At 38.6% G+C, this 15,483-nt stretch overlaps 1 protein-coding gene across 1 annotated transcript in view; it reads left to right on the forward strand.

Annotated features, from left to right (window-relative positions):
- Positions 1-15,483, forward strand: part of COL25A1 (collagen, type XXV, alpha 1) — a 497,755-nt gene that overhangs the window by 316,428 nt on the left and 165,844 nt on the right. The gene's annotated exons all lie outside the window — the stretch shown is intronic.

Genomic DNA, 15,483 nt, shown 5'->3' on the forward strand with positions numbered 1-15,483 from the left:
GAAAGGGAAGGGGAGAGGAAGAGAGAGATAGAAACATCAAGGATGATAGAGAATCATTGATTGGCTGCCTCCTGCACATCCTCTACTGGGGATCAAGCCCACAACCCCAGCACATGCCCTGAGTGGGAATCAAATGTGACCTCCTGGTTCATAGGTTGATGCTCAACCACTGAGTCATACTGGCTGGGCAATTGATACCACATTTTCAACATAGAATATATTTCTTGGATTGTGTAGAGATTAAAATGGAGGAATGCTATAAAATAGAATAAGGTAAATGGTTTAAAGTAAATTAATAGCTCCAGAAACATCTGGGGGAGGGGGTGGGCTAGAGGGGTCAATGGAGGAAAAAAGGGGTACAGCTGTATTCAATAATAAAGATAATTTTTTTTAAAATTAACATCTTATTCTGTCTTCTCTCTTTTGGGTAGACCATATTTAAACTTAAACAATGACTGTAGGAGACTCTACTACCTTCCTAAGTTAAGGAACTTGAAGTGAGACTTCATACTTTAGATTTTTTAAAAATGATCAGTATATTCACTGTTAATTATTTTTAAGATCTTAGATCAGGCATAATCTGTCACAATAATTCACATTCAGTAAATATTCTTTTAATAAAAAATACATGGAGTTGATTTGCATTTCCCTAATGATTAGTTATGTTGAGCATCTTTTCATCATCTGTTGGCCATCTGTATGTCTTCTTTGGAGAACTGTCTGTTCAGGTCCTCTGTCCATTTTTTTTAAAAAACTGGATTGTTTGTGTGTTGTTTTTTGGTGTTGAGTTGTATGAGTTTCTTATGTAGTTTAATATCAACCCCCTATTGGATATATAATTTGAATATCCTTGCACCTGTCAACGTGGCTATGATAAATAAAATCAATAAATAACAAGTGTTGGTGAGGATGTGGAAAAAAAGAGAACCCTGGTACACTCTTAGTGGGATTATAAATGGGTGCAACCACTATGGAAAACAGTCTGGAGATTCCTCAAAAAATTAAAAATAGAGCTGCTATACAACCCAGCAGTAGCACTTATGGATATTAATTTATTTGAAGAAATCTGAAACACTAATTCAAAAAGACATATGTACTCCTCTGATCATTGCAACATTGTTTGCAATAGCCAAGATATGGAAGCAACCTAGGTGTCCATCAATAGATGAATGAATAAAGATGATATGGTATATAGATATACATATATACAATGGAATATTACTCAGCAATAAAAAAGAATGAAATATGTTTTTTGTTTTGTTTTGTTAATCCTCACGAGGATAATTTTCCATTGATTTTTAGAGAGAGTGGAAGGGAGGGATAGAGAAACATCAAAGTGAGAGACACATCAATTGATTGCCTTCCACAGGCGCCCTGACCAGGACTGGGGATTAGCCTGCAACTGAGGTAGTTGTCCTTGACCAAAATCAAACCCCGGACCCTTCAGTCTGAGGGCTGATGCTCCAACCACTGAGAAAAACTGGCTGGGGCAAAATCTTTCCATTTGTGACAACATGGATGGACCTAGATGGTATTGTGCTAAGAGAAATAAATAGAGAAATACATACACCGTATGATTGCACTTTGTGGAATCCAAAAAACAAAACAAATGAACAAACAAAATTAAGCAGAAACAGACCCATAAATACAGAGAACAAGCTGATGGCTTCCAGAGGGGAGGGGAAGAAGGGATGGGTGGAAAAAAATCTATTCTTTATAAAAATGCATGGAGTTGAAGATAAGTCAAAGATGATGCATTCTCAGTTGATGTAGTTGAATAAATATTGTCAATTATTATTTTGCTTAGAATAGTTATGACACATCTTGCCTACAACCTCTTCTTACCTGGCAGCCTGAGCTATGGAGTTATTTGGCAAAAAATAAAGTGGAATTTTGATTTTCTCAAAGAAATGTTGCTCCTTGCAGTAAACTCAGGGTCTCCATTTACATTAGTGCAGGTTGTGCACTGCACAAGGCTGCTCAGCCAAGTGGGAGGTGGAGTTTGAAATCCAGCTCCTGTTTCTCCTGCCAAGCTCTGTGCCTGGCATGGGGCTACATCTATCTGGAGGAAAAACTACTTACCTAATTCATACAAAGTCTTGATTTGGGCTATCAGGACCCTGAATGAAGCATGTGTAATTTACGACAAAGAAAATTAGCCAGAATCTAAATGGTGGGGATTGTGAACTGAGATGAGAACAAGGCATCCAGGAGGAAATGAAGAGAGGGCCGTAGGCACCATCCTGGAGAGAAGCCACAGCTGGCTATGGAGTAGATAAGTAGCAGCTGAAACTATGGCAATGAGTGAGATGCCCAGAGAGTATATAGATGGAAATTGTGTAGAGTGTATAGAGCGTATAGAGCAATGGTTCTCAACCTTGGCTGCACATTAGAATCACCTGGGAATCTTTTTAAAATCCTGATTTCTGGGCCTCATCCTCTGGAAATTCTGTTTCTTTGTTACTAATGTTGTGGCCCCACCCCATAACAAATCAGGATTTTAAAAAGATTCCCAGGTGATTCTAATGTGCAGCCAAGGTTGAGAACCACTGGTATAGAGGAAAGAGAAGAAATCATGGATCAGGGAAGGGTTGGTTATGAAGTATGAACAGGAAAAGCCAATCAGAACAGAAGACCTAGAAAAAGCCATTGCCAAAGAAGCTTAAGGACAAGTGGCCAGGCACATGAACTATGGTCAATATGCTTGCAATTAGGTGTTATTTAGTGACTTTAGTAGGAGGGAGACAGGAGTGAAAAATATCTGCCCATGTTTGAGAGATGGGGAAAAATTCTTTCGTTGGATAGAGCTCATTTTGTCTTCAAGAAACTGTAAAATTGTTTTATTCCTTTTGCTGTTAGTCTTAACTCTTGTGAACTAGAGTCATGAGTCAACAAATGAGAGATTGTAGTGACTTCTAAGGCACAGCTTCTAGCTGAAATAAAATATATCCTCATTAGCATTAATTGGAAGCAGGTTGGACATACAGCTAGATATCTGTGACCTTAATTGTCAACAGGCTATTCAGGGAATACTAATTTTGGCTCTGATATCTTGTTTGAGATGTATGTTGCGTAAAATCTGCTAATATATTTATTGTATAATCACCATGTTTAAGGAATAAGGCTATACATTTGAATTAGAGAAGAGAGGAAGGGAAATAATATTTATGGAAGACCATATGTTTTTTTCCTTCCTACAACTCCCATGTGAGATGATTATTATATGTCCCATTTTACAGATGTGGAAACTGAGGCTCAAGAGGTTAAGTGATCTGTTCAAGGTCATGTGCTAGTATATATTAAAACCCCCAAAGTCATGTTTGTTACATTTCCCCATATACCTCTCTTCCTGCCCTTAAGGGACCTGATAGTTTAATATAAAGCATAAATCTTATACCTAGCAGGGTGAGCTAAGTTTTATAAGAGTCACAAGTGTGGAGGAGTTCAAATATAGGGGTGGGGGGAACATAGAAAAGAGAGTCAGATAAAGTTAGAGAGGAGCTCAGCCAGCGTGGTTGAGCATTGATCTATTAACCAGGAGGTTATGGTTCGATTCCCGGTTGGGGCACACGCAGGGTTGTGGGTTCGCAGTGTGGGGTGTGCAGGAGTCCCGATTGGGGCACAAGCAGGGTTGTGGGTTTGCAGTGTGGGGTGTGCAGGAGGCAGCCAATCAATGATTCTCTCTCATCATTGATGTTTCTATCTCTCTCTCCCTCTCTCTTCCGCTCTGAAATCAATAAAAAAATATTTTTAAAAAAAGTTAGAGAAGAGAGGTCACTGAGATAAGGCATCAGTGGTTGGCTGGCTGTAATGATAGTGAGATGGTGGAGATGGGACTTTTAAATGCAAGGACTGACATTTCTTTCAGAAATTCAGATTTCAACCATGTTCACCCCCGCCCCCCCGTAACCCCCCAAGTAGCTCCATAGCTCAGGTTTCCAGGTAAGAAATTTCAAGAAAGGTGTGCTATAGCCCTAGCCGGTTTGGCATTCTGAGAATACCTGGTATTCAAGGCTGCCTGGAAGAGAGGATCCTTATGGGGAATTGAGGCAGGATTGGAGGAGGGATGAAGCAGAAAAGGAAAGTTAGGAGCAGATTTAGAGGACTTTGGACATAAGCAGAAGCTAACATTTTAATTGGTAGGAATCTGAAGGGTCATGTAAAGTAAAATTTTAAATTATATAATTATTTATTTTGGGAATTGCTTTAAAATTTCAAAATGTAGAGAAAATATTATCATGAAGTTCTCTAGAGCCATCACCCAGCTTCAAGAATTATCAGTGGCTAATTTTGTTTTATGAACCCTTTTCTTCATTTATTTTCTTTTGTTTTGCTGGTGTATTTGAAAGCAAAACCTACATATCGTGTCATTGCATCTGCAAGTACTAAAGTATGAATCCCTAACTGGGCCTTTCTAAAACATAACGATTATTTCATATCAAACCTAATAAAATTAACAATAATTCCTCAATATCATTATACCCAACTAGAGGCCCAGTGCACAAAATTTGTGCACGGGGGATGGGGGGGGTTACGCCTCAGCCCAGTCTGCACCCTCTCCAATCTGGGACCCCTCAGACATTCCTCTCACAATCCGGAACCACTGGCTCCTAACTGCTTGCCTGCCTGCCTGCCTGATTGCCCCTAACTGCCTCTGCCTGCTGGCCTGATGCCCTTAACTCCTCCCCTGCTGGCCTAATCACCCCCTAACTGCCTCTGCCTCGGCCCCTGCCACTGTGGCTTTGTCTGGAAGGACATCCGGAAGATGTCTGGTCTAATTAGCATATTACCCTTTTATTAGTATAGATAGTATTCAAATTTTCCCAATTGTCTCAAAAATGTCTCTTTACAGATGGTTCTTCTGAATTAAGACCCAAAGCTCACACTTGGCATTTCTCTGACTCTTCAGTCTCTTTGACTGTGTAGTTGTCTTTCTTGTCTTTTTATTTTGTTCATGTCATCAATTTTTCCAGGACATTTATCCTCTATGTAGAATGCCCACATTCTGGACTGGTCTAATGACTTCCTCAGGGTACTGCTTAACTTGTTCAGTATTTCTTTCTTCAGTATTTCTTGTAAACTGTGAGTTCCTTTAAAAGTTTGATTAGATTCTGGTTCAACTTTTTGGAAGACTCTTATAAAGGTGTGTGACACTTTCTAGTTCACTATATCAAAAGACATGGAGTGTTTTTGGTTGATCAGCAGGTCAAGTGCAATTGGCCGGATTTCCCTACAGCCTGGCACCTCACAGCTTTTGCATCCATCGAGGATCGTTTCCTAGAACAACTTTTTTCATTGTGGATTGAAAATGGGCCCTTGACCTTTTCTGAACTGAGGATATATGTTCGGAAATGTGCCTTAGAAAACATAATGTGACAAAAGTGTGTAGGGTGGAGTAGAGTAAGGGAAAACCAGGAGAGGCTTATAGACTAGTCCTGTGTCCAGGAATAAGCATGCCAAACATGGAAATAGAGATTCAAGGGATTTTGTAGAGAATTAAATCTACAGGACTTGACAATAGAGTCCATTTACTGACACAAACATAACACCGTGTGCTTAGGCTTGGAGGAGTAGTGGTGTGTTTAACAAAAATAAAAATAAAAAAAATAGGGAAGTCAGGAGTCACGACTGGCTTGAAGCAGAAATCGAGAAGCTTGGTTTGAGAATGTTGAATCGAGCTGATGATGGCATATCTCGGCTTAGACATCTGGTGAGCAGTTGGGAATGCAAGGATTGCGGCCTGGAAAAGAATTTAGGACGTAAGTCAGGTAATAGTTAAAGCCTTGAGGGTGCATTTGATAGCTGCTGAAGGAAGTAAAGTGAAAAGACAAAAGGTTTAGACACAAATTTGGGCAATCCTGACATTTATGAACTTTGTCAACCCTTCCTCCCCAAAGCTCCGTTTATTTAGTTTTAGTTTAGCACAGGGTAACTCCTTTCCAGGGCCCTGAGGATTGGCCCAGCAGTTTCCCTTCCCATAGCTCAGCTTTCTTCTTCCCAAAGGAAAGAAATGCCCCCAACACCAATATGTATTTCAGCTCTTGTTACTTTATCTTTAACCAAACCAGACTGTAAAAATATGACGTCTACTCTGCTACCTCCTTTCTCTTTCCTCAAATTCAATTTCCTTTCTTTCTATGACCAATCTATTATTTAGGGAAGTTTGGTGGAAATAGTAAGAAGAAGGTTTGGGCTTTAAAATGAGAGAATAGAGAGCAAAGGCAACGTTTCTTCTCCCTGGCATTAGCAGAGGGTAAATGAACATGTGTGGAGACCAGGAGGAAGGACCTAAGGGGACCATAGTGGTGGAAGGGACAAGTGAGAGCAAAGATAAAGAGCAGGTAAGATTAGGGAGGAGGCGAGAGGTATTAAACAGGCATGATAATGATCTTCCCTCCACAGAGAGGAGGGTGAAGATACAGAAAAATCTGGAGTCAGAGAGCCTGGTAACTGTTAAAGTTTACATTAAAAGCTTTTGATCTTAACCTGGCCGGTGGCTCAGTTATTTGGAGCATCATCCCATACACCAAAAGGTTGTGGGTTGGATTCCCTGTCAAGATACATATCTTGATTTCGGGTTTGTTCCCCGGTTGGGGCGTGTGTGGGAGGCAACCAATCAGTGTTTCTCTTTCCTATTTATGTTTCTCTATCTCCCCCTTCCTCTCTCTCTAAAATCAATGAAAAAATCCTCGTTGAGGATTTTTTTTAAAAAAAGCTTTTGATCTTTTTAGTCATCAACTGAAAATGAGAGAGCTTGGGCTTCTAATTTACATTTGGAAGCTCGAGAATCATGCGAGCCTCATCTGGCAGCATTTTTTTCATTCCTTCTGCATATCTTCTTAGACCCAAAGGGACATCCTACCTCATCCCTGTGCTGTGCTCGATTGTCCTTCACAAAACCAGTATTGCTCCACAAGTAACTACAAACGAAGCAAAGAATCAAACTGACCAGGCTTTCTTGGGTAGCCCGGGCAAAATTATGTGGGGATGTTATATAGGAAACATGCTGAAATAGGCGATTATAAATTAAACCCAAGGTTTAAAGATGCATGTACTACTTCTGAATACATTTGAATTATATTGAGGACACTGAGAGTATTGTAGGATAGTTTACACCATTAGCTGTGAAATCACAGGGGCTACTGTGGGCATTTATAGAGCAAGCTGATAGTTTCTTTCGACAGAAGGAATGTTTAGGATTCCAAATCTTTCACCATGGAGTTCATTTTATCTGACCTCTTAAAAATAAGTTAAAAAATGCAAAGTTAAACAAAAAAAGCTTCAGCAATTCCTTCAAACATGTAGAGACAAGGATTGATGCTGGAAAGAAGGGCCCCCTTGGTTTTGATTGGCAGGAGTGGTGACTTGGCTGTATTTAATTTGTATTGTGTTAGAAAAGAAAGCCAGAGTGAGCTTCCCTGATTCCTGCAGTTTTATAAGCCCTTAACTCCATTGAGCTACATTGGTCTTACTTTTGAGAGTCCTTTTTAATAGGTTGGTTTTTCTAAGTTTTCTTTTAGTGCTGGACCCCACTAATTGTTTCCTTATGGCAGCTGCTTATGATTTAAGACTGATCACGGGCACATATAGTCCCTTGTTCAGGACTCAAACTGACACGACAAAGGAACTTATACTTACGATCTCACCACAAAATATGCCCAGAAAATAATAGCTATAGGAATTAGTTTTGCAATAAGTGGGGCTGTTTGGGGTAGCTTACATTTCTGTTTATATCTACCTCTTTTTGTGCTTGGTCTCTTTTAATCTTCAGTGCAGAATGAAAGGTGTAAAGTCTGAAGCTATAAATCTGTTTATAGATATAGTTCCCTTCCCTGGCTTAGCCAAGTCCGAAACTTTAATAAACACTGTTCTTCTAGAGCAACATTGAATCTGGTTCTTGAATAATTCTTTAGGTGTTGCTGTTTTGAACACTGAGCGTTTTATTGCATACTTTTCTTTCTGGTGTTTTAATTCAGCAACAATTGATTAAGCATCTACTATATGGGAGGAATGACTCAGTAGTCCTAGGGCCTGAGGTTTAATCTTGTTTAGTCATTAAAGTAATATGGTTAAAACTACAATGAAGTATTTTTGTTTTGCTTTGTTTGATAATAGTTCCTGGACATTGAAGTAAATTATATTAAACCTGCATATTCGCCAGTGTTTTCAATCACCCACATAACATATTTCTCACCACATTGCCTTTTGATTTTAAGAAATCAATATATTTACTCTCTTCATCCTCAGATCAAGTTATCTGAAAAAGAAACTTTATGTTTACTGTGATTAAAATATTAAAATTATTGAAAATATTGAGTGTGTAGATCAGGCATTTTACACATTGCTTCATGGACAGTGTTTCATTTTAGCCAAACAGTAAGCATTGTTTTCCACACACACTCACACAGACACACACACACACACACACACACACACACACACACACACAGTGACTTATACTTATATATAGGAACAGCTACATTTTCACATCAGGTTTTTCATAATAAATTTATATCCACATGTTACTCACTGAAGTTATTTGCAAAGTTGAAAGTCTATGAAACAAACAAATCCATGGTGATTTCAGAAAGAAATGATATGCTGGTAAAGCAGAAAACTATATAAATTCAAGGTTGAGGTATATACTTGGAAGAACACATGTGTACATTTAGCTAGAGGTGAACCTGTACTAACTGCATAAAACCCTTTATTCAGAAGTGAAGTAGGTTAATCCACATGCAAATAGCTGGGGTCCCCATTTTTCCAGTAAACACTAGATTTTTCTATTGTTACTAACATTTGCAATATGATTTTGTGAAGTTTCAGTTACCTGCTAAAAACCGTGGTACCAAATTCAATTGTTTCATGAATGTATGGTTTAAGAGTGTCTATGCCATTGCCATACTGGTCAAGTTGAGGACAGTCGGAGAGCAGGCAGATATCTTACAATCAGTAGAATTGAGGCTTCTATTCTTTTTGAACAAGGGAAGACTCGAAATTCCCTGTTTCCTTCCTCCCTACGAGTCTGAACATCGGTAAAGTGATGTTTGCATGGGTGCCTGAGCATACACATCCAACACGCAGTGACCAGAGGTTGTACTCTGCTCCCAGGGAATGGCCAGTGCAGAAGACTCTGTCTTCTTAATGCTTAAAAGACTAGGGAAATTATGGATTTTAAAATATAGTAAGCCCATAACCATTTTGCAGTCTAAAAAGTAGAGAAAGGGAATATAATAAAAGGTGCACTTTATTCCTAAGTTAACACAGAAGAAGGATGGCCACTGCCTAGTAGCTGCACAGTGTGATAACCGTCTATCATCCATGCTCCTTTTACTCTTAAAGTATTCTCTCTCTCGCTCTCTCTCTCTCTCTCTCTCTCTTCTCTCTCTCTCCTCTTTCTGATTAGGTCAGCCAGAGCTGCCAACAATCTGTTTGGATTTGCAATACAGCCCTGAAAGCAGATTTAGAGCTCTATGTGGTTCACTTGGCTCTGGAGCTGCTGTGTTGATCAGGGTTGAACCAGCTTAGGCCAATGCTTTTCTGCAAATGCACAAGTTGTGAAATTTCAATAAGTAGGACTTCTGTCCATGGCCCCCATGTTCAATCAGTTAACTTATCTTGTTGGTTCCACCTCAGACATATCTTCTGAATCTAGAACTTTCCCAGTGTTCTCACTGTCATGATCTTTTTTTAAACACACACACACACACACACACACACAGATTGATTTCAGAGAGGAAAGGAGAGGAAGGGAGAGATAGAAACATCAATGATGAGAGAGAATCATTGATTAGCTGCCTCCTGCACACACTGGAGATTGAGCCCGCAGCCAGGGCATGTTCCCTGACAGAGAATTGAACTGTGACCTCCAGGTCCATAGGTTGATGCTCAGCCACTGAGCCACATCAGCTGGGTCCCACGGTCATGATCTTAATTCAAATCTTTACCATCTCTCTCCTGGATCAAGGCAACAACTTCCCAAGAATCGCACACCCTGGCTCAGAGCTCCATAAATCACACTTGATCTTGCCACCCTCTTGTTAAATTGATGACAGAATCTGGCCCAGGGACCTGGGTATTGTTAGCCAGCCTTTCCAAGTCTCCTAGTAGGATATCCTCTCCCACTTATGCATATTCTTTCCTTCTGCCTGAACTGCTTCACCCCCTCTCAGTCCCCCTTATCTCTGGCCAACTTTCAAGAGCCAATTCCAATATCATCTTTTTAACTCCAACTCTCCTACCTTCTTTCCTCTCTGTATTCCCATAACACAGTGTTTAGTCAACTATGTGATTATATTTAGTTGTCTTTCCTCCAGACTGGGACCACATTGCCTGGCTAGTAGTTGGCCATAAATGCTTAGAAAATGAAACTTGCTTATTCTCATGATTCTATAGTAATAAAAAAGATAAATCAAAAAGAGGTTGTTACTTTTCAAAAATAAAAATAACCTACAATTTTCTGGGTTAGGAATCATAACCCCATTCTTATTCCAGCAGCTCTGGCTGCCAAGAATTTCCAGTGTTTGCTTCTTTTCCATGATTTCTACCTCTAGCAGAATTTAATTTTGTTTTTATTATTGCCATCTTTTAAAAATCATTCCCTCCTCAGCTTTTGCCAGTTCAAAGTAGGCAAAATTTACAGTGGTGATGAATGAAAGGCTTTTACTGGGACATCCAACCCTTATGAATATATCTGCATTTTCCAACTAGGTTTCAATTACTTTTATGTAGATTGAAATCCTATGTATTCCTAAATCTCATTTGTTGTGCCTCTTACCCACTGTGCTTTTAGTTTGGTTTTTATCATTTCATTGAAATAGATAATGGAGCATGGAAAACTTATTTATTTTGAATAAAAATAAATTTTGGGAGACTCACATTAAGGACATGGTAAAAATAAAAAGATTGTTACATAAAGTCATTTGAATAGGGGCTAATTTGAAGTTTGCCACTGAAATTTTTAAATTCTTTGGTAGTAAATTAATAATACTCTAGCAGCACTCTGAAACAGCAGCACTAATAATAAAAACTGTGTTAGCACCTTCAGATTTTATGTAAATAGAGCTAGATACATAAAACTAATTAAAAATGATTTCAAATATTTTCATTTATTGAAGTAGACACTAAAAAAGATCTGACTCCAACACCCTAGACTAGCCAAGAAGGACAGGAATCCCAAAAGAAGCCTTATATAAAACTGTGATTCAATATTTACTTTTTTATGGTTATTAATTTTACTCTTTACTTTCCATTGACCTCAATCATGTTTTAGTGACAAAGTTTTATCTTCAAATATTTACCAACCAATCTCTGATTCTGATACCTGAACAACAAATATTCTAGTTTAGTAACAAAATGCCATTGAAAAGTACTCTGTAGTTCAAATAATGCATTTATTTGTGTTGCTGTCAGTCCTTTAGTAAATACCAGTGATTTTTTGCTTTTACTTTAACGACATAAAATAACTTAATGACCCAGCTTTAATTTTAAAAGTTAATAATCAAAGAAACCTTTATTTTGTTTGTAGTGTTTTGACTTAGAAAAGAACCATGGCTCCCAAATTTTGAAATACGATCTGTGTTTACTAAGGTGGCCCACATGTTTGTTTTTTCTTAAAACTCAACCCATATTTGCAGTGAAGTGAGTCCCATTCAGAAAGAAGAGTGGGATTTCTGTCAAAGCAGAAGAAAAACACCTGCCATTAATCCCAAGAGCACAAGTGGGGTCTGGAGTGTCCGAAGCAGCCACCACAGCTGTGAATGGAGGTTGACCTCTGCTTCGGTTCTGTCTTGAGCTGGCAGGTGCCAGGACGCCATTCTGTCTGCTCAGAAACACCCCTTTTGCAGCGTGTGAGTGCAAATTGTTAGTGCAAGTTTTCAAGCTGTCTAAAGAGCTCCAGTTGATACGTATTACTTGGGTAATTGCGACTTAGTAATTGGATTTTGGGAGAAAGACTCATCTCCATTCCCCACTGTAAAATTATTTCAGAAAGGCTTTGCTCTCCAACCTAACAGAGTGAATTTAGGGGACTGGAACAGTGAGAAGCTTGGCCTCTGAGGTTTCACCAGTAAAAGCAAATAGAACTTTAAAGAGGAGAAGCTTTGGTGAAGGAAAGGGTGAGAGCTGGGGAGGGGTTCACAGTAACTGTAAGTGACCGTACAGTAGCTGGATTTTCTACAGGGTAGTTTTTCTTCATGCTAATATCTAATGTTACCACTAGACTATTTACCTTTTTTAGAGAAGACTATTTAGCTTTTCTAATCAGTTTTTCCCATCAGATTCTCTGTCAGTACTAAGAACAGTGCCAAACTTTCATACATATCCAACAAATGTATATGAAAACCAAAGTAGAGTTAAATAACATGCTGCTTAAATCAAGACTGGAGTCTCCATTATATTTCTTAAACTTGATGGCAGGTATCCTCTCATTTTTCTTCTTTGGGCAGCCTTTGGTCCCAACAAAAATGAAATTCTATTTGTGGAGTATTAGTGAACATTTTGTTTGTGTTTAATATGACCAAATAAATTCCTTAAAGTTAACTGTACAGAGGTAGGCACACAGACTGTACTTAATACTCACTACTTGATTCACTGAAAACATTAATAAAAACATTAAAAATTACTGAAAACATTAAAAAATAAGTTTCCTTTTTTAATAGCAAGATTATTTGCTGGGTAAGAGATGAAAGGGTTTTGTCTAGGTGATTCCATTATCTTAGCCCCCTTTTCCTCTTCCTGATACTCTATAATTCCTCTTTCTCTCATTTGAACTTGAGAACTTGAGGTCAATGTCCCTGACCCTGTGGGAAATGCAGTTGGGAGGCATTTCAGAAAACACCTGTTGAAGGCACATGGTTATCATTCTTTCTGAGAATCTAGTGCTAGAGCTGTGTCCCAACACTTAGCTTTCCAATCACTGCATTTAAAGTCCCACAGACTACACTAAACTCACAAGAGACCGACCTTTGATAATGTTTTATAAATTTTTTTATAAAAAAATTATTTTAGGCATCTATAAAAGTATTAGTATAATACTTTCCTCTTTGGATTGGGAAAAGGTTAAATGTTATAACAGATTCTTTGTTGATAGTAAAATACACAAAATATAAAACATGATGCTATTGATATTATTAATTTCATGATAACCTCACAACTATTAGTAGAAGTGGCACAACTGAGAAGGGGAATTGGGTACAGTTCCTCTGTCACTAACAGAAGACATATTTTAGTAGGTGGAGAATTCCCACTTCCCCATCTGAAGTGACAGCAATCTCCCCTGGGAACTAAGGAGGGGACTTTGCTAGAACCTTGGCTTTACTTGCCATCTAGATTTCTTATCTCCCACACCTACTGAAGGTGAGAGATTGTAGGTAACTCTGAAATGCACTAATTCCTCAGGTAGGCTGAACTCTGAAATGTGACTTTATTTTTAAGAGCTAGGGGGGAAAAGGTATTGATGCTTCTAGAATATTTCCTGCTAGTATTTTTGTTTAAAGGTAAAGAAAATCTCAGTGTCTCAAGAATAGACAGCTGTCCAACAAAACAAATTCCTTAAAAGGTCCACATATATATGGTCTTCTAATTTAGGCCAAAGGTAACACTGTCCTACAATGTGGAAAAGATTTATTTTCAATAAATTGTGTTAGGTTAATTTGATATCCACATTGGGGGGGGGGGGATTATTTTGACTTTGACCTCAAATCATGCACTAAATCAGTTCTCTATGAATTCAGATCTAAAGATGAAAGATAAAGTAATAAAGCTTTTAGCTTTTACAATAAACATAGAAGAACCTCTTTATGATCTTGGAGTAGGCAAAGATTTCGTAAGTGGAACACAAAAAGATAACTATAAATAGAAAAAGTGTTAAGTTGAGTTTTATTAAAAACTAGAGGTCCAGTGCACGAATTTGTGCACAGGTGGGGTCCAGCTGGCCTGGCCCCAATTGGGGCGGATCAGGACCAGGCTGGCTGGGAGGAGGGGCTGTGAGTGATTGGCCAACAGGCCCCGCCCCTGATTGGAGTGGGGAGGCTGATTGGAGGTCAGCGGCCAGGGGAGGGTGATCAGGGGCAGGGCTGGCTAGGGGAGGGGCTGTGGGCTGATTGAGGGTGGGACCAGCTGGGGGAGGGGCTGCAGAAGGTTGGCCTGCTGGCCCCACCCCTTGATTGGCCAGTTCGCTGGCTGCAGTGAGCGTCATAGCAACCAGTCGTTCTGGTCGTTACAGCGTTCCAGTCGCTGGCTTTATATATATATATGTCTGTTCATCAAAAACACCTTTAAGAGAATAAAAACACAATGTACAGAGTGGGAGAATATATTTGCGCTCGCTCTCTCTCTTTCTCTGCATATATATGTATGTGTTTGTGTGTGTGTATAATATATAGCATTGCAGTATAATATATAAAGAACTCTAACAAATCAATAGGATAACTCAATAGAAAAAGGACAAAAGATGTGAACACTTTCTAGAAGAGGATGCATAATGACTAATACCTACATTAAGACAAATTCAACGTAATTAACCACTGAAGAAATACAAATTAAAGTGCAATGTGAAACCACTACACCTCATCTCTAACATGAAAAAGTGGGAAAATACCAAGGATTGGTGATGATATAGGGGAACTGAAGTTCTCATGCATTGCTGATGGGAGTTTAAATTGTTAGAACCACATTGGAAAGCTATTTGGCAGTGCCTGCTAAAACTGAACATATGTATTTTCTATAACTTAATAATTCCACTCCTAGATATATATACCCAAAAGAAATATATATGAATATCACTTGCTAAAATGTTACCCCACACAAAGGAAATAAATGCATACACTTTTAACCCAAAGGCATCTACCAGGATGTTTATGGAGGCACTCTTTGTAATCATGAGGACCTGGAAACAAATGGGCATCAACCGTGGGATGAGGAAATAAATTATGGTTTATTCACACAATGAAATATTATAAAGCAGAAAGAAAAATGATCCACAACTACACACAAAATTGTGCATGAATTTCACATAAATTGAGCAAAAGTTAAGTACATAAACTAACCTATCTGTCAGAAGTCAGAAATAGTGGGTTACTGTTGGTGGAGATTAGTGATAAGGAAATGTCACAACAGGTGCTCCTGGGTTTCTTTAGCTGGTTCAGCTTGCATAGGTATGTTCAGCTTGTGAAAATTTGTTCAACATATGATGTACCTGTGACATGTACTTTTCTGTGTGTGTGTGTGTGTGTATGTGTGTGTATACAGGATGGCCCCAAAAATGTTTACACACTTTAACAGCTGATAGCTCAGTTTTGAAAATGAAAAGTATTTTTAATAAACACTGCCTTCATAATTATTCAAAGTGTATGTACGTATTTTGGGGGAGCCACCCTATACATACACCATTATACCATATATATAATTTTCATATCCTAACCATATTATAATTATAGTTTAGATGCCAAAATTCCTTGAAAAACCTCGATGACAGCTATATCT

This window comes from Myotis brandtii, unplaced genomic scaffold (genome assembly GCF_000412655.1).
Source record: "Myotis brandtii unplaced genomic scaffold, ASM41265v1 scaffold38, whole genome shotgun sequence".
Taxonomy (NCBI): Eukaryota; Metazoa; Chordata; class Mammalia; order Chiroptera; family Vespertilionidae; genus Myotis; species Myotis brandtii.